This window comes from Cydia amplana, chromosome 18 (assembly GCF_948474715.1).
Source record: "Cydia amplana chromosome 18, ilCydAmpl1.1, whole genome shotgun sequence".
Taxonomy (NCBI): domain Eukaryota; kingdom Metazoa; phylum Arthropoda; class Insecta; order Lepidoptera; family Tortricidae; genus Cydia; species Cydia amplana.
The window spans coordinates 5,632,040-5,652,227 of NC_086086.1; the positions used below are offsets into that span (position 1 = coordinate 5,632,040).

The 20,188-nt window shown below is 36.2% G+C and overlaps 1 protein-coding gene and 1 non-coding gene across 2 annotated transcripts in view; both read right to left on the minus strand.

The window, feature by feature from the left end:
• Positions 1–20,188, minus strand: part of LOC134656407 (protein sidekick-1-like) — a 269,487-nt gene that overhangs the window by 51,251 nt on the left and 198,048 nt on the right. The gene's annotated exons all lie outside the window — the stretch shown is intronic.
• Positions 3,654–3,726, minus strand: Trnac-gca (transfer RNA cysteine (anticodon GCA)). Its single transcript has one exon. It is a non-coding gene; the product is annotated as a tRNA-Cys (tRNA).

A 20,188-nucleotide genomic window follows, 5' to 3' on the forward strand; every position in this document is an offset into this window, starting at 1 on the left:
TCCAATGTAAATTTTGCACATATAGAATAAAATAAATATATTTAATATAGCTGGTCAACCAAATCTTGTCAGTAAAAAAAGGCGCGAAATTCAATTTTTCTATGGGACAATATCCCTTCACGCCTACATTTTTCAAATTTGCCACCTTTTTCCACTGTCAAGATCTGGTTGACCAAGTATACATTTACCTTATTCTAAAAAAAATATAAGGGAAGGCAAAAGGTTAAACGAGAATGATATGATACTACATATTACGTTATTAGACTATGTAGGTACATAATTATTTATTTTTAATAAAACTTTAATAAATTATGGTATTGTTGATATATTTTCAATGTCCAGAAATAAACATCATCAACATTACCTACTTATATGCTTTTTCCTTCTCGTATTTTTGGAGTAATATTTTATAAAGAAATGTACATAGTTTATACTTATGTATAATCCATTAGCTACAAAATATAAGTTATTTAAAATACAAACGCCAACTGACTCTTTTGATTGTGCTTCCCAATTAGGGTTACCATAAATTTGCACAACGCAGGACTTTCCCGGCCTCGCGCGACATAACACGGCAATATATTTGCCGGAGTAATTTCTATTGTAGCTCCGTGGTTTTGCGGATGTCGGCGCACTAGTGCAAGTACGTTTGCACTAAGAATTAGTTAACGCGGACGCTTTAGTTATGAAGTGCTGGATAATTTGAATGTTACTTGTGATTTAAACTTTGGCAAATTGTTAAATATGAATTAGGTATAAATTATTTTAAATGCAAATAGGATAGCCAATTTACACAATATTTCACAATAATAAAGCAAACATGAGCTGATTATTTATTTCGTTAGACACATAATACTAAACGTAGGTAACCAAATTGGTATTAGTTAAGATAAATAATGGTCAATTAATTAAATAAAAAATCTTGCATGGGGAATAATATTAATTATGTACCTAAAAAAATCCATATCGTTACTTTAAGCAACAGACTGAAAAGGGGTTGTTCTGGGGTTTAACATACTTAATGTTATTATATTATGTATAACGTATAAATATACCTGTATAGTAGGTATAGGTACTTGAGATATTTATTATTTGTTAATTTTCTTCAATATACCTACTATTCCCAAATCCTACGAACTTTATTTTTCTACATTTAGAAGTACAACCTAAAAGTGGTAAATTCAAAACAATTTCAACCGCAAAACTGCTAAGAGTACGAAATGGTCTGCAATTAATAAACATTTTCCAATTAGTGAAAACAAAACAGTGATGTTTGACTAGCACATCAGCGAAACCTCAATTAGTTGTCTGGCAGAACTTATAACTACGTTTGTTTAATGCAATGAAACAATCATTAGTCACGTCGTCTATCATTAACCACAACTTTCTTTGTCTTGTTTTTGTTGCCGTCGGCCGTTAGGGCAATCGGTAAATTCTGCACTTGACTCCGACGCGTGAGGTGGAAGTTTCAGACCCTTGTCCGTTTTTTGTGAGCTATTATGTTGTTAGTAGCGATTTTGAGCACTTGCCTAGGGCGCTGTTGGAGGGTTTGCTTAATAAATTCAGTTGAGTGTCTGGAGGAATATAAAGTATGATAAATGTACGGCATATGTCAAAATTATGTTGATGTGTGAGAGTTAAGTTGTTAAAAATGCAGCTTATATTTATTTAAAAATTAAAGGTTGTTTTATACATACCTAACATCCTTGAATTTTTTTCTAAAAACTAAAAAAGATACTGAAAAATGTTGGTACATTTTTGTGGGTTTAAAACTCTCCTTAATAAAGCAGTGAATAAATGTTACAATGTAAACATCGTTCTTTGGTGTGGACGTGTTTTTTGTCGTAATATATTAACCTGTTGAACCCTTAATTGTACGTGCTCCATCTCGCATTTAACGACCTGCTTAAACCATGTTTTGTTTAAAACTTTCGTCTTTCAAGTTTTACACTAAATATTATCCAAGTCAAAAACATAATCTTTTACTTTCTTTACTGACAGTTCTCTCGCAAAACATTTAAATCCTCAAGGCATCGTTACATACAAAAACTACAGCCATCAAGCATAATGTGGCCATAATTTCCCTAGCCCAAGGACAACGGGTGCTTTGGTAGTCCTACCCGATATTATCGTGGAAGTTCTGACGTTACGGAGGACTGTCTCGTTTTATGGACGTGTTTAGCGAAAATTATTGTCACAGGAGGGCGCAATTGATTTGTGAAACAACAGTTACGGCGCAATTCGGAAAATGAATAAGAGATTCGCTAGATATGAAATAGTAAAGATATGTGACGTTCCACGGCAAAAGTTACCATTGCCCCGGCTGAATATTGGAGCGGCGTTAATAATAGCGTAAGCCCCAGCCGCCATAAGGTACCTTTTGCCGTGGAACGTCACATATCTTTACTATTTCATATCTAGTGAATCACTAATTCATTTCCCGCATCGCGCCGTTAGTAAAAGTTGCGTTCCTGTGTCTCGATAAGATGTAGTGTAAAAAATGTTTACTTTTTTTTAAATCAGCTCAAACATTCGATTGTTTCGGATGAGGGAAATGTATAGAAGGGTGATTTTATCATAATTATTTAATAAATGTTGAGAGCTGAGGCCTGATAGTCCGGTGGCCGACTGCATGAAATCCTACCTGCGCATTCGGTTTTAAATTCCGATGAATACAAATGACAGTTTTAAAATCTGGCTATTTGATTTAGTATTATCCTATACTAGTATAAGAAGGTATAGTGTACCTACCTATTATGTCAAGGTAAGTTTTATTTTTAGCTTAGAATAAATTAACAAAAATAAATTAAATATATAAGATCCATATATTATAAACATTCGCTAGCTATGGGTGAGGTTTTATAAGACCCATATGGTGGAAAGATTCGCTGGCTATGGGTAAGGTTTTGGTGGCTCAGTTGGCAGAGCGCTGGAGTATCGATCCAGAAGCCGTGAATTCAAGACTCACCCTAGGCAGTAATTTTTCCACTTTTAAATTTATTCTAAGCTTAATAGCATCGTTCGCAGACGTTTCTGCTTGTTAAAGATTAACTTTTATTTTATCTTTTACCAACAGGCAAATAATCAACAAGACTCATTTTATTAAATTTATCTCCCAGTTGTCAAGAGTCTTTAGGTATTCCGATGGCTTCTTACTTTATAAAGTAAACAAACGACCCTGAAATCACGCTGGGATTGACTCCAATATTTTTTCCTCTGAGTTATCTCAGATTTTTCGTTATTCTAATTAAGCCGAGGCTAAAATTTCGTTCGAGATACTTTAAGGAGAACTTTAGATTTCTTTTAATGATTACCTACCTATTTTTTATTCGTATTAATAGGTACTGTTGTTTTACTGTCTTCTTATTCAAAGTGAAAAAATCCTATAGGCACCTCACTTTTGGCCAGCTACGGGTACATGATTGTATATAGGTATGATTGTATAAACCTACAACTAAGCATTCTTGCTTGCTTTCTAAAACTCGACAACAATATCATTTTGCAACAATATCGTCATTCACAACTTTGGGAACAAATCAAATTATTTTATTAAATATTTTGATTTCTGTTTTTTAAGTAGTCACACTACTATATATACATAAATTATAAACTGAAATAGATGTCATTAAAGAAAAAGTAACGAAGCCCTCCAGTGGCGAAGGCCGGATTCGAACCGGCGTCTTTAGCAATGCGGGCTAACGCCTTGAACCCCTTGGCCACCCCGCCACAATGGAACCCGTCCCAATGTCTCGACTATATGCCATCTTACTAAGACTAGGCCACCACTGGAGGGCTTCGTCACTTTTTCTTTAATATATGACATCTATTTCTGTTTATAATATCGTTATTGCTAAGGTGATACATTTTTAACGTTATAATATATAAGGGGGGAAAACATCAACACTCAACAGTTTGGCAACACTACGAGCGGAAACAGCAAGAGAGCGATACCTCTCGATTAGACATGCACCCTAGCCCATCACTTTCCCAAAGTACTTTAAATGTTGCCAGGATCGGCCGTTCCCTATATTTAGGGGGAATATATATTCCTAACAGCGTTATTTAGGGGCAGATTTATTTCATTCGCCCACGGTCCGACGTCGTTTTTATAGAGATTGTAGTTTAACTGAATTTATGGTTCCGTGTAGGTTTTGGTAATAAATGCTTTTGTGATGTATTAAGTTGAACGATTTCGGTAAGTTGGGGCAATAAGCAATGAAGCCTGGGGGTGCTTAAGGACGATTTATACGTACTTCTTATGCAAGCTGTCACGAAAACTGTCGGATTTAAACAGCCGGTGTAAACGTAAAATTAAAGTACATATTTCTATCTGTCCGTGTCTGAGAAACTAAATATTTCTTGCAAGTCGCTGTATTTTATTTGTATCACCCGTTGTCATCGAAACTACGAAATAGGTAATAGGTATAAAGGTACTGTGTTTACTAATTCTATTATGTTTAACTTTCATCCTAATCAGGCATATAGATAAGGAATAAGTTAAAATCTACCATACAAGATTTTTATCAAAGTCTTGAAAAACTTAGAAAAATACATGAAATTTTGATTGTATATCTACGTCGGACCTTATAAAACTAAAGTCACATTACTAATCTACTAGTTTACCTACTAAGTTAAGAAGAAAATAGGTTAAAAAAAGTTAAGGTATCCATAAAAAGATTTTTATGCTAAGTGTCATATATATATTTCTCTTAAGCATGGACAAAAATCATTCACTCACCTTAAAGTTAAGCCTCCCCTGGAGCTAATGCCCATAATCTTGGCAACTTTTAATAGAAGAGCCAGAATTAGACGGCCATTATTCAAGAAATACGCCCCAAGGGTGCGCTGCCGACTGTGAAACTTTATTTCATTCTCATCGCATCCTGTCATCGCAAGTATTTTTCGCGACTGCTCCTTAATACTTTGTTCATTATCAACTAAAATGTAATTTTAATATTGTGGTAGCTGAATTTCATAAACCTACAGGTATTTTTTTAGTGGCCTGCAATAATGTACGGGGTGCATATCTATATATTCACCCACCTATGTTCACTGAGCAACTTTTACTATGGGACCAACCCCGAAATCGCGAAAAAAAGTTGACTCCCCCATACAAAATGTCAACATCAGACTAGCCAAAATATATAAAACAGCCAATTTGTTTTAGCGATTTCGGGGTTATCCCATATTCAAAGTTGCTGAGTATGACCTATACCTATATTTACTTCGTAAATGATTGCAGGTGACTAAAAAATACCCTGTATAGCTTATACAGTGCGTATTTTTGATTCGGCCGCACAATCTAAGGGTAGTTAGTTAAGACCCTAATGAGTTTTACAAAAAATAATAACGCTATCATGGTAGTTAAGACCAATATAAAAAAAAACCTTTCAAAACGGCTTTATAGCATTAAAACCTAGGTAGGTATGTCTAGTTTAAGTTTGCGGTTATAATAAAAATACACACTGTATACCTATATACTATCTTTATATTGTTTTTATTTTCGTTCAATAAATATTCAATTCCTGCTGTAAATATTCTTTGCGATTCGCTTTGAAGGTTTTATAGCCAATGCAGTAATTTTTAAAACCAGTTAAATTGAGTACATTTTTATTTACAATCTAATACTGCAAGCGGCACTACAGTAATGTAGTAGATTAAGAGAAAAACTAAAACAAAAGAGAGCGCGATTACTTTTTATCAAAACTACAAATTCTTTTGCAACATTTTAAAGCTACAAAATAGGAATTAGTTATTTGTTCTACATGAAAGTTGTTGTTTACCCTTATATTGATACCCAAGCAAGCGAAATATTCCAAAATTGAACCACGAGCGTAGCGAGCCTGCGCTAATTCCGGCACTTGGGCCACAAATCCTTTTATGATTGGCTCTAAAAAACTCATCGTCGCTTCCATTGGAGGAAACAATTTTCTGCGTCATCGAAGGCCGAATTAATACGGGTAGGGAAGTCCCTTGCCGAGCCATGAGATAAGACAAGCAACAGTTTTATGTTTCCTATGACACATGCTATAAAATGATGAATTATTGATAGTGTTGTGAATAACGCCCATTTCGAGGTTTAAATACTCGAACCCTTAAGACTCTCGAGGCTTAACGCCTCAAAGGCAGCAAAGGCGATTTCTTACATCCATACGCGTAAAATAAATAAATACAATTCTCAAATATAGTCAAGTCTTCAAGACTTACGAGTCATGAGGGCTCGAGTCTTTAAGCCTAAAAATAGGCGTTATTCACAACACTGATGGACGAAAAATTGGTCATCTATCCTGGCATTATCCTATATTTGATTCATTAATTTTTAATATTATAAGTAACATTTATAACCTCAGACAACCAACCTAACGTGGAACCGTTGGGAACCGTTTGCGAGATAGAGGCCTGGATCCCCGCTCTGGGTCATTCCTGGTGCAGAGGTTGTCCATCGCGATTCAGCGCGGTAATGCGGCGAGCGTTTTGGGCACCTTTGCGCCTGGGATGACGCGGGGTGGGATTTTTGACTAATTGCTGACTGCTTTGTTTTTGACTCGTGTTTTTTTTGTGTTATGTAATTTGTAGAAATGTAGTGTGTTTATGTGATGTTTTATATAATTAATGTAATTTTGGTGTATCTGACATTTTGAAAAATTTAATAAAAATGAGTTATTAATCATACCTAACGTGCCACAAAATACTATTATTGTCACATTTTCAGCCAAAAATTGCCGCACGCAATTTTACCTCTACCTACTGCTCAAGCGCCACTGCAAGGTTATAAAGCCGCTAAAATACATTTCCTGCACTAGTGCCATTTCCAACCTCGAATATCCGTTCCCTGGCTACTCGAAAAAGGCTTTAAATGACAAGCAACAAGGTCTATATTTAATTTGAGTGTGAGTTAGATAGGAGGTTTGGAAAGTCGTTTCGATTTTGTCGAATGCGCTTTCCCGGACTGTGGTGAATTGAATTTTAACGGGCACCATCACTGTACCGTCAGTACTCTTTGTGATATATTCGAACGTTTAAGGTAATACGCGAGTGTTGCTTTTGTGTGCGAATTGATTTTATCAGATATGAGTACGTACTACAATATTGTCATTCAAGTACACGTGCCGTGTGCGTGACGTGAAACGTGCCCGGAAGTAAAACTTAACAACATACGTATACCCCAATCAGACCACGTTCGATACCTAGGAATCTACTTGGACAGGAGACTAACTTGGACGAAACACATCTTTACAAAACGAAAAGCCCTCGGACAGCAGCTGCGAAAGATGTACTGGCTTTTGGAACGCAAATCTCAACTCAGCCTAAACAACAAACTGCTACTTTACAAGTGCATACTAAAACCAATATGGACTTATGGGATTCAGCTGTGGGGAACAGCCTCAAAATCCAATCTAGGAATACTACAGCGTTTCCAATCAAAAATACTACGTATAATCACTAAAGCCCCGTGGTACATCAAAAACGAGAATTTGCATCGAGATCTCAAAATCAAAACAATAAACCAAGAAGTGTCCGACACCTTAGACAAATATCGCAAACGAATGGAGAAACACCCAAACTTACTCGCGAGAAACCTGATGAAGGAACCACCTAACACTACTTTTACAAGGCTGAAGAGAAGAGCACCCCAAGATCTTATAAAATAAATATAAGATTTAACGAAATTGATGGGCGTATCAAAGGATATCGCACCACGCACGACTATTAAAAATACTTAATCTCCAGCTAAATGTCAAAGATAGACAGCTTGCAGGATTGAAGTGGAATCAAAAAAAAAAAAAAAAAAAAAAAAAGTACACACTTGAATACACACACACACACTTTATACACACTCACTGAGGCCAGCATGTTACTTTCAATATGTTCAGAATATTGTGTAATTATAGTAGGTACTTATTTGTAATTACAAAATAATAAAGACCCTTTGTTTGAGATGGCGTTGAAAGCTAATTTAATTTTAAATTCTAACTTTATTCGTTGTCAATAAATTTTATTTGACTTAGCAGTTACATGACATTTCTCTAACCTCAACCCGTTTTTCAATTAAGGCCGCCTACCTAATCCTAGTTCTAGATAAAGGGCTTGTGTCTGACCTTCCAACCTTAAGAGGATATACTACTTTATCTCACCTACTTTCTTTTGGTCAGGTTAAAGTAAATCCTTATCGAACAGCAAAAAAAAATTGCGCCTTTGGCAGGATAACCGTACGTTTATTGGTTCCTGTAGATGTCATTTCAAGTCATCACGCTACATTTAATTTACCCCAATTAAAATAAAAAAATATTTTCGGTAAGTAAAAATGACAGCTTGATATTTTAAAGTCACCCAGTACAGTCAGGAGTAAAAGTTGCCAAGCGGGCGAGAGGTGTTCAAAATACCTTGAAGCTTATTGTCTTAAAAATAAAGTCGTGTCAAGATAATTTTGAACACCTGGCCCGCGTAGCAACTTCTGCTGCTGACAGTACATGTCGTTAAAAAGTGCAATAATAAATTGACGGCTCCGATAACGAGAGGATAAAGGCCATCTGACACAGTCCAGCTAACGAGCAACGAAACACCGGAAATTTACTTAAATTGAAACGCTAAAAGACAGTTTTAATAACTGACATGTGCAAAAAGAGCAATGCAATGGAAAAGCTGGGTACAATATCAAAAAAATGCAATAGGCACCTACACCGTGGCTACACGGTAATAAAACACATGCGCGCGCAGCAATCAAGGTCACATACATGCAGAAAAAATGCCAAAAATATGAGATCGCGGCTTTGACACGGTTGTGAGTGCGAGTAGTTTTTACTCTTCGAGAAGGTTTTATTTTATGACGGCGACAAACAAGCGTACAGTTAATTAAGTCAAAATATTTGGGAAGTAAAATAATATTTATATATTATACGTAGGTACAGTCAGCAGCACAAGTAGCTAAGCGGGCGAGGTGTTCAAAATTACCTTGACACGCTCTTATTCCTTTAACAATAAAGTCGCGTCAAGATCAATTTGAACACCTCGCCCGCTTAGCAACTTCTGCTGCTGACTGTACTCTATTGTAACTTTACTAAAGCACGTTTGACCAATTTTATTTAAAAACTCTAATAAACTCTCATTTTTCTTCATTAAGTACCTACTCACATAAGAGCCCCAAGGCGAGTATGTTTACGATATACATACGTAATTGCACAGTTAATAGTTGTTGAACAAGACGCGATGGGTCCCCGCGGAGCTATCGTTGCTACCTCTTCGACTTCTCATAAGGAACATTGTAAGGTACGTATGCTGCTTAATCAGAACTTGTACAAAAGTAAAATATTTTAAACATGATTCAGGTAACTTTAGGACATCAGGAACATACATTTATGACATTATTCATCATCTTCCTCGCGTTGTCCCGGCATTTTGCCACGGCTCATGGGAGCCTGGGGTCCGCCTGGCAACTAATCCCAGTAATTGGCTTGGGCACTAGTTTTTACGAAAGCGACTGCCATCTGACCTTCCAACCCAGAGGGTAAACTAGGCCCGTATTGGGATTAGTCCGGTTTCCTCACGATGTTTTCCTTCACCGAAAAGCGACTGGTAAATATCAAATTATATTTCGTACATAAGTTCCGAAAAACTCATTGGTACGAGCCAGGGTTCGAACCCGCGACCTCCGGATTGCAAGTCGCACGCTCTTACCGCTAGGCCACCAGCGCTTAAATTTATGACATTATTGCTGGGAACAAAAATACATTCACAAATGCATTCAAAAAAACATAAGGATTATTAAAATTCTATTAAAGTATGTATTTTAATAGAATTTTAATAATCCTTATGTTTTTTTGAATGCATTTGTGAATGTATTTTTGTTCCTGTTCCTGAGCTCAATTCAGACTCAAAAACTTGTTACGGTAGATCTTATTTTGACACGATCCTGAAGATCGTTCTCGCGCGAGATTCGAAGACGATCGTCAAGGTCGTATCAAAATCATAACAAATTGTTAAATTAGAATCGACCTCACTGGTTTCATCGTTTTGAGCTTAGGAATCTTGTACCTAGGTATTTTAAAGTATTTACAGTACATATGGGGCTACTTTTCCGCACGTGCACACAGCACATACACGTGCGAATAGGTAATTCGCAACTTGTGTCGATTTAAAACACTCCCTTCGGTCGTGTTTTAATTTATCGCCACTCGTTTCGAATTTCCTCTTTTTCGCACTTGTATCGAAAATAACTATATTAAAACATCTAATTGTTGTCGTTTCAAAATGTATATACCTTACAAAAATTAGGATCCATTTTATAAATATATCATTACGTTCCGAGAAATAAACTAATTTGGTACTCTAACCCGCTTCTGGTTATAATTATAAGTGCCACGTCTAACCCAGTCGTATCGTATCGGGTAACACTAGGCTGTAAGTACCCAGCGCGTGTCAAATAGATACCATGTACGCACGCTTTGCTTTAATCTGTGATTCGAAACGGGATTCAAGCGTGCCCGTGAGAAGCAAAGCTTCCACAGTATATAATAACTGGATTACCGCAGTTCCGAGCAAGAAACTTTGCGCGGAATGATGGGGCAATTTAAACTTAGCCTTCTTGTGCATCCCTGAGCTATTATCTACCTACATTGCTTTTTAACGCTTAAGATTATTAAATTACAGAGGTGCTGCTTATGGAAGTATAAGGCTCATTGACAAGCGCGTACAAAAAATATAAAAGTTAGTGAATAAACCTTTAAGCGTTATACAAGAAAATATGTTGTATTATCAAATGCCTTCAGTAGGGCTTCAGGAGATGGTTCTTTATAATTTGTCACCATGCCTGTCACGTTCTAACAAATATGTAAGTGCGAAAGTGACGCATGGCATGACAGGTGATAAAAATGCGACCGTAATAACGCTACTGATCATAACATGCAAAATACTTCAGCTTGTAAAATGATGCATGCACCCTCTTGATGGGCCACTGCAGTTCTGTGAGTACGCTTGAGTTGAGTAACGCACAGCTAGTCTTCCACGGTTGTAGAGAAAAAATACCTACAGATCCGTATTAAAAAAAGTTCCAAGTCTCTACAACCGACCGCCATCTTGAATTTCTTAATTTTTGGTCTGATCACGATAAAAGTTTATTTCTGAGTGATTATTCGGATATAAACTTTCATCCATATTAAAATAAATTATAAAACGTTTGCCATATTTATTATGATTGAAATTGCTATCTAATGACTCAAAATTTTCTCCTTTTTTTTATTCAATCACGTTGAAAATTTAATTGATCCACATAAAGCTATATGTGATCAAGACTAGTTTTTTTGCGCAATATGGCGAGTTCACAGTTCGGGGCGAAACCAGTATAAAAATCAGTATTCACTCTGAAGTTTTATAACTGTAAAAATAACCCAGTAAAACATCAAAAAACCTAGTACCTAGTAGCGGCTCGGGTTAAAAATCGTCAGAGTGAACACAAAGATCCTTAAGAATGAATATTTGAATCGCTTCGTCGATGAAGCAAAGAAAATAGGATGGAAGATTGGATATTGCTTTTGATTCAGTTCAGTTGAAAATACCTAGGTACTTATTTCAGTATGAATAGACTTGGCCGTCAATGACAACTGATCTAGTCAATTGGTATTAAATGGTACTTTATTGTTTTATTTTTTCGTGTTTATCTGGCCGTCACATTTTCTATAATAACTTATTTTTTTGACCTTTAGTGGCAACAATAAATGTTGTGGCATGTTTATAATAGGGATGATGACACATGTTGAACTTCAAACGACACATGTTGACAAACGAGCAATTTATCAAAATAATGTGGATATTAAAATAAAATATTGAAAAATTACAAAAATACAGGACCTGAAAGTTTCAAAATCTAAGTTTTTTTTTAAACTTCAAACGATAAAAGTAAGGATACCATTCGATTCCTTACGTTTCATCCAAAAAATATTGCATAGCAGCTATATACATAAAACGCAATTTTCTTGTTTTGTCCATACTACAAGATGGGCTCCCTTGACGTCACATCACATCATCATTATCGTTTTATCACAGGGCGGACACGCCATACATCAAAAATGATTTGCGTTTATATGTGTGCGCGGCACGTCTGTACACGCGTCATTGTGTATCTGACGGACTTCTGGCATGCTCTCAAGTCTCAGTAGAGCGACTTACGCACACATTCATGTCGCGGCCAGTCGCGGGGCGAGCTAATCCGAGTCGGGGCGGGGCGCTGCGTGTCCGTTCTGTATGATAATACTATTACTTATTCTGTGGTTTTGTTTAAGGCGTTTCGCGAGTGAAGTGCGACTGTCGGCCTTTGACTACAATTTCTGACTTTTGTGTTAGTTTAATGCAATGGGTCCCATATAGACATTTGATCCTAAAAACAAACCCGATCGATTGATACCATAAATGGCATAAATGAAAATTAGTCATGTAGCCTATTGACCTACGCATATTTAATGTACTAAGTATTTCGATTTAGGTAAATTATTGATAATATGTCATCATCTTCCTCGCGTTGTCCCGGCATTTTGCCACGGCTCATGGGAGCCTGGGGTCCGCTTGGCAACTAATCCCAGTAATTGGCGTGGGCACTAGTTTTTACGAAAGCGACTGCCATCTGACCTTCCAACCCAGAGGGTAAACTAGGCCCGTATTGGGATTAGTCCGGTTTCCTCACGATGTTTTCCTTCACCGAAAAGCGACTGGTAAATATCAAATGATATTTCGTACATAAGTTCCGAAAAACTCATTGGTACGAGCCGGGGTTCGAACCCGCGACCTCCGGATTGCAAGTCGCACGCTCTTACCGCTAGGCCACCAGCGCTTTTTAAATTATTAAATATGTACTTCTAAATAAGGTAGCCCACAGTTATTGATAATATGTACTTCTAAATAAGGTAGCCCACAAGGTCGTACGCAGCTAGTCCTCAGACTGTGGGTACCGAATGCTACGTTCAATTAAACGCGCCGCAAATGCACATATTTGCAAAAGGCGCGCTAAATACTCGCATGCATTACCTAATATTATGAAATTATGATATGCTACGCGCGGGCATGTGCGAGCTATTTGCGAATGAAGTGTTTTTACCAAAGCTAGACGAATAAGAATGATTTTACTAATACATAATGAATAACTCTGGATTGCAGGCCCAAAACATCAACAGATCGTTCGTCCTTCATAGATAATCATTGATATAAGTAAAGTGACACGTTACCGACAACTTCTGTTTTTAGGGTTCCGTAGCCAAATGGAAAAAAACGGAACCCTTATGGATTCGTCATGTCTGTCTTTCTGTCTGTCTGTCTGTCCGTCCGTCCGTATGTCACAGCCACTTTTTTCCGAAACTGTAAGAACTATACTGTTGAAACTTGGTAAGTAGATGAACCGCATTAAGATTTTCACCCAAAAATAGAAAAAAAAAAACTATAAATTTTGGGGGTTCTCTAAGTAGAACTGAAACTCAAAAAAATTTTTTACGTGTAAACCCATACGTGTGAGGTATCTATGGATAGGTATTCAAAAATGATATTGAGGTTTCTAACATATTTTTTTTCTAAACTGAATAGTTTGCGCGAGAGACACTTCCAAAGTGGTAAAATGTGTCCCCCCCCCCGTAACTTCTAAAATAAGAGAATGATAAAACTAAAAAAATATATGATGTACATTACCATGCAAACTTCCACCGAAAATCGGTTTCAACGAGATCTAATAAGTAGTTTTTTTTTAATACGTCATAAATCCCCTAAATACGGAACCCTTCATGGGCGAGTCCGACTCACACTTGGCCGCTTTTTTATTTGATTAAAAGGTGTACTTATACTTCAACCAACCCTCATTAACTTACTGTTAATACTTACATCAATATATTTATCAAGATGGATGTTTAAAAATACGATAAATATTACTAGAACGGTTATCGTTAAAACTTATCAGTCAAAAGACAGCCCTAAACAAAGTAACTTAGAATTTCTCAATCAATATTACTTGAAAGACTATTTTTAAAGTAGTAACGGTTCATTTAAATATCAAAATGGCTTACAGACGTTTAATTGAACTGTAAATACGAACAATCCGATCGTTTTAGATATTTTGTTTTTAAATAACAGAATTGGATACCGTGAATTTCATCTTTGTTTCTTGGAAACTGTGTTTGTTTATATGAACTACACAGTGTTACCTTTTTAAGTGACATGATACGGCAATTTTTTGACGACTAGGCAACATTCATCAGCGTGGTGCAGTGTTTTTCAAAAGTATTTTTTTATAAACAAGGCAATGTAGTTACCGTTATTTTATATTTATTATTAAAATATCGTGATACTTCTGTGGAAACAATCGATATCCTAGTAATCAAAAAAACAAAGTTCATTATACATACATTGATGATGTTCATCATACATTTACTCTCAACATATAGCAAAATTAATCCTTTGCACGTTATTTCACCGAAACATGCTTTTACCAACCAATCGTTCTATTTTCAAATGTATCGCTTGTCGAATCAAACTCACGCGAGGCAATCAAACTATCGGTATGTTTAAATTTGCGACGCTGACGGGACGCCCATTCCAAAAGTTAAATGGAATTGCCAATACACTGCCACAAAGTTATTTCATGCAGGTTATCTGACGGCTCCGCCGGCATCACCGGTATAAGTTCGTAGGGTATCCTATCAGTGCCGCGTTAACCAATCTGAACTGTTAAGTTTGTCGATAATTTAAGGTATGGGGCGTAATGGGTCATGTCTCATTGGTTTTTCTGTTATTGTAATGATGCAAATGCAATTGGCGTAAATGAGGTCTGAAACGATAATGTGATTGGTTTTCAGGAATAAACGTTTTAATTTTGTCGGAGGTATTAAGGCAGTTCAATTTAAAATCGTGTTAAAAGTTATGTTTAATTAAAACAAAGTCCTGTTCATCAACAGTTATTTCTAGTTTGTGCCATGAAAAAATATGTTTAAACTAATAAAACTATGGTGACCAGTGAATGGTGGAATTGGATACATTCAAACTACCCGCTTTCAGTTACTACTTCTATGTGTTTTTTTAAGAAATAAAGCTGAAGTATTAAAGAACAAACACCAACAATATGCCTCTACATATGACTATTACAGCAAATCATATAGCTTCCTACAAATTCAGCAATTTATAATTAAATGGTACATTAGGCAACATATACCCAAAATAATGAAACAAAGGCAAAAACAAAGTAAATAAACTTATAATCTATTCAGTAAATTATACAAATACATTAAATGTGAACTGGACATTAAACATACTTATAAGATACATTCGTGGCGTACTCATTAGGAGCACCTCGTTGGGCGCCAAATTTAATGGCTACATTCCATTCAAACCTCAGTAGGTACTATTAAATTATACAACTGGACTTAATCGCGTATCTAAGTTTTAAGATTTACCTCCGAAGTTTCGAGGACGGCGTTGTCCCCGTGGTCTCGACGGGGACAACGCCGTCCTCGAAACGTCGGAGGTAAATCTTAAAACTTAGATACCCGATTAAGTCCCGTTGTATAATTTAATAATGTGTAAAAATCGTGAAAGTTTAAATCAGTAGGTACTACTTAACAACGACATACAAATCTAAGGAAAGTGTAAGCCACCATTAACCAACATTAGAGAATTAAGAATTAAAATTGAGACGCATAACTGAACAAACACAAATCACACAAACAAGAGAAAAATGTCACAATTACCCGACATTTCGCGACATTCCTTAATTTATACCTCTGTAGGTGCACAATCCGATTCATGTGTTTCACTTTAAAAGGAAAACGCGAAGAATGCTACAAAATTATACTAAAGCACGGGTTCATTATAAAATACCAACAACATTTTCGCAACAGGCTGAAAAACATGCTATGCGAAACACGCATTGCCTCCCATTAGAAAACGGTATTAAGCACCATATGAGGCGCATATACCTTGAGTGCATTTTCCAAGAGGTAGTGTTTGCGTGTTTGCCAACTTAATATGAAATAGAGAAAAGCTTATTCAAGCTTTATAATTGCACTACTTTTGTGAAAATATTTTGAGTGGGTATGTGTATACTAGTGCTAACTTTTACCTAAATACATCATGAGGAACGTGCACCTACGTAGTAAAAAATTCAAATCTTCCATTCAAACAACAAAAACACAAAACTGAACAAAATGGGTCAATTTGTATATTAATTCTATAGATGTTTTCATTGCTCTTCAATGGAATTCAAGTTAATTATTTAGCATACTCTTTCTTTGTCCAACCCATGTTCCCAGTTTATCTGGGGTCGGGTCTCCCTGTACATTTGCGCCAGAGAACTCTATTCTGGGTTGTCTGAGTAGTAAGGTTGTCCTGGTCAATCTCTTTCTTAATGTTATTCCACCAAGTGGCGGGTGGCCTGCCTTTTCCCCTGGCCGAATTTGGTATGTTGAGTACTTTCTTAATCACATAGTCGTCTTCGCGTCTTTGGATATGGCCATACCAACGTAAGCGACTTTCTTTCACTTTTTCTACGATAGGAGCTACTCTGAAGGAACCTCTGATATGCTCGTTGCGGACTTTATCCAGGCGTGTCACACCGCCTGCCCATCTCAACATTTTCATTTCATTCGTGTGCAGTTGTTGTTGGTGGGCTTTTTTCATAGTCCAGCATTCTGCTCCGTATGTTAAGGCAGGTCGCACCACTGTCTTATATACTTTTCCCTTGATCTTAACGGGCATTTTGGGGTCGCACAGGACACCGGTTAGTGACCGCATTAATTATTTAGCATACTGAAATCAGAAATCAGAAATTATTTATTTGCATCGATACAGTATGGGGATGTTACAATATATAGATAGCGTTACAGATCATGTACCTAGCTTGCATGCAAGCGTGCAAATTCATCATAATAATCATAAGTTTAAATAAATATAAAATGTCAAATTGAAATAATTAAAAAAAATATTACATAATTAGCATATCACAATACAATTAATAACTAAATATCACTAATTTGAATATTGCTGGTATTCGAGATAAGACTTTACGCTGTAAATTAAACAACGTTCTGAGAGCCAGTTTGTCAAACTGCGTTTAAAAGCGACTCCAAATCTTCAAGCAAAATCAATAAAAGTATTATCACCAAATCAAGCTGCAGTAAACAAAGACGTCTAGAAGCTGCACTTTTTTAATTTGCTATATTAACCTGCCAGACAAATTGTTAATGAGAAAACTCGTTGGCGACTTTCAAAGTGATTTTCGTAAACACCGCAAGCACAAGCGACCTCTTCTAAAACAAATCGAATCCAATTTAATTGGTAAAGTTGGCGGTTTCACAAGTTTCACAAGCATTAATGAAAATTTCTCCACCGTTATAATAAATTAAAGAGGCTCAAATCAAACATGAAAAGAAAGGTTCGTAATATCAGAGTGTCTGAGACCGCCGAGCAGTGATATTATTTATTGAATGTTATCGGAGTGGCTTAGTATTGTTTAATTGTATACGATGTTAAAAGAGGCTACGTTATTCCGAGCCTTTTGTACATCTTTTTACACCAGCAGCCTGTGGGTGAACTACACGCAAAGGCAGTACAGTGCCCTGCGTGTACAGTACAATAATGCATTTAGGGTGCTGATGGGGCTTCCTCGCTACTGCAGCGCGTCAACAATGTTTGCGGAGGCGCGCGTAGATAGTTTTGCTGCCATTATGCGCAAAAGAGCCACTTCATTGTTATGCAGGGTGAGGAACAGCACCAACAGCATCCTAGCCATGTATGCAGGCAGGTTTGATGGGGCCTACCTGAACCACTGTGGTGCACTCCATATGTGCATAAATAAATAAATAAATATGTAAATATAATGATTAATGTAGTTAGTTAATAAGTTTGTGTGTGTGTACCTACTAACATTAGTTGTAAGATTAAATGTGTCACTAACGAAATTGATCCTTTGTTGGTCTTAAATAAATTTAATTTAATTTTAATTGAATTTAATTTAACGGCTACATGTTAAAATGTTACAACGTTTACAACGATACATTCTAAAACATTTCAATAAAATACCTTTTTAAATGTTTGAACATTTATCGCCCAATAGTTTCTTTCAAATTGAAACATTCGTAAATAATTTAATATCAGCAGACTTTACATTTTCTATCTAGCCAAAACATTTACCAGACTCAACATTATGTGTTTGTTTGTGTGTGTATAAAATAAACAAATAAGCTCCAGGTTATTAAAGTTAAATGTTACTCCTGCCACGAGCAAAATAAACTATGCTTATCTTTTTTCCCACATGACATGACCTTACCTACTTATATAAAATCTTTATAGCGCTCTTCGATTACCGTTGACGAATTATTCTGCCGATCTCTTGACCAATTTATTATTCTAAAATTCGGTAGACGTCGCACGCGTCGTCGTCGTCGATGAACTCGTCACACATTACTGTGCGAGTGCAGCCAAATCGAACTCACACAGGCTGCACTCACACAGTAAATCAGAATGCATGGCTAGCGCGCACGACGCTGTTTCACTTGTTTCGGAATTTTGTACGCAATCTTGCGACGCTCGGGGCGTACGAGCGCGCAGCGATGCAGTCTTCGGAAAGATATTTGCTTATTGGTTCTTATTTTTAAACATTCTGTACCTAGAGTCGATAAGAATGGCCTTCTGGGCGTATTGGGTAAATCGCGCTACGTTTTTTTTAAAATAATAAATAGATTATCAGAACTAAACAAAGAGGGTAATTAATCAAATATTTGTCTGTTTTTTTTTTTTACTTTTAGCACATTTAATGTGCTGTAACAGACAGATAATAACAAATCAGATAGAAATGACATCATTCCACATATTAAGGAGAACCGAATAGTAGTTTATGCAACAGTGATATAATAAGGGTTCTTAAAATTCAAGGGTCGAAGTTACAAAACGAGACGTAGTCGAGTTTTGTAAAAAAAGACCCGAGAATTTTAAGAACCAATTATGAGCTGTTGCATACATTACTTTTTCTATGACAGCTGCAGCAAAAAAAAAAAAAAAAAAAAAGAGTTATTAAAAAAAAGAGTTATTATTTAAAAAAAATTGAGTTATTATTTAAAAAAAAAGAGTTATTATTGTAAATGAAAACATACCTCTTTCAATCAAGATGATCGGAACTTGTATCTTTAAAAAAAATAAAGCAGTTGTATTATACTCATAAGATGACTGCTAGCAGTCATCTTATGAGCCTAAAGACAAATCATTCAAATGACATTGCTTTAGATATCACTGTCAGTCATTTAATTGACACATTTAAGTGCTGGAGTAGAAAAAATTATTTTAGATGAGAAGGGTAGGAAAGTGACCGTTCGATCGTTATCTTTTCGCCCCATTTGAGGCAATTACGTGGAGGGAAAGGTCTCTCAGTATTCTTTGTATGTATAGTCAGGAGTGTTGGTAGGTACCTAGATAGCTGGTCAACCAAACCTTGTCAGTAAAAAAAGGCGCGAAATTCAAATTTTCTATGGGACGATATCCCTTCGCGCCTACATTTTTCAAATTTGCCGCCTTTTTCTACTGTCAAGATCTGGTTGACGAAGTATATATACCTACCTATTATACATAAAAATATATAAATTGAAAATTACCATGTTAATTGCATAAAACAATTTTATGCAAAATTTATTTTTAACAAGAAACGTCTGCGATTGATGATAATATAATAAATATAAGGGTGAGATTTGAACTCACAGCGTCGGGATCGATACTCGCACTGTCAACTGAACCACCACCACCACCACCACCGAGACCTCATCCATAGCATAGAGAAATATAGTAAGACAAGAGTGCTCACTCCATACATCAGTTCAGACTATTAATTTCAGTGTCTACATCTAGCATCGAGTAGCGGAACTATCAGTACTGCTACTTGACAATAGATGTAGCACCGACCGGAAAGTCTTATCTCAATAGCATAAGACTTTCGGTCGGTGCTACGACATCTATTGTCAAGTAGCAGTACTGATAGTTCCGCTACTCGATGCTAGATGCTAATAGTCTTTTTCGTACTAAAACTGATATATGGAGTGAGCACTCTATGTATTTTTTTCTCTATGTCCATAGCCAGCGAATATAATAATACGAGTAGCACTATACTTAGGAATATCGACCGGGATATATTATGGACCGTGATTACCTTTTGTATAAGTCTAGATGAAACTAACCGTGA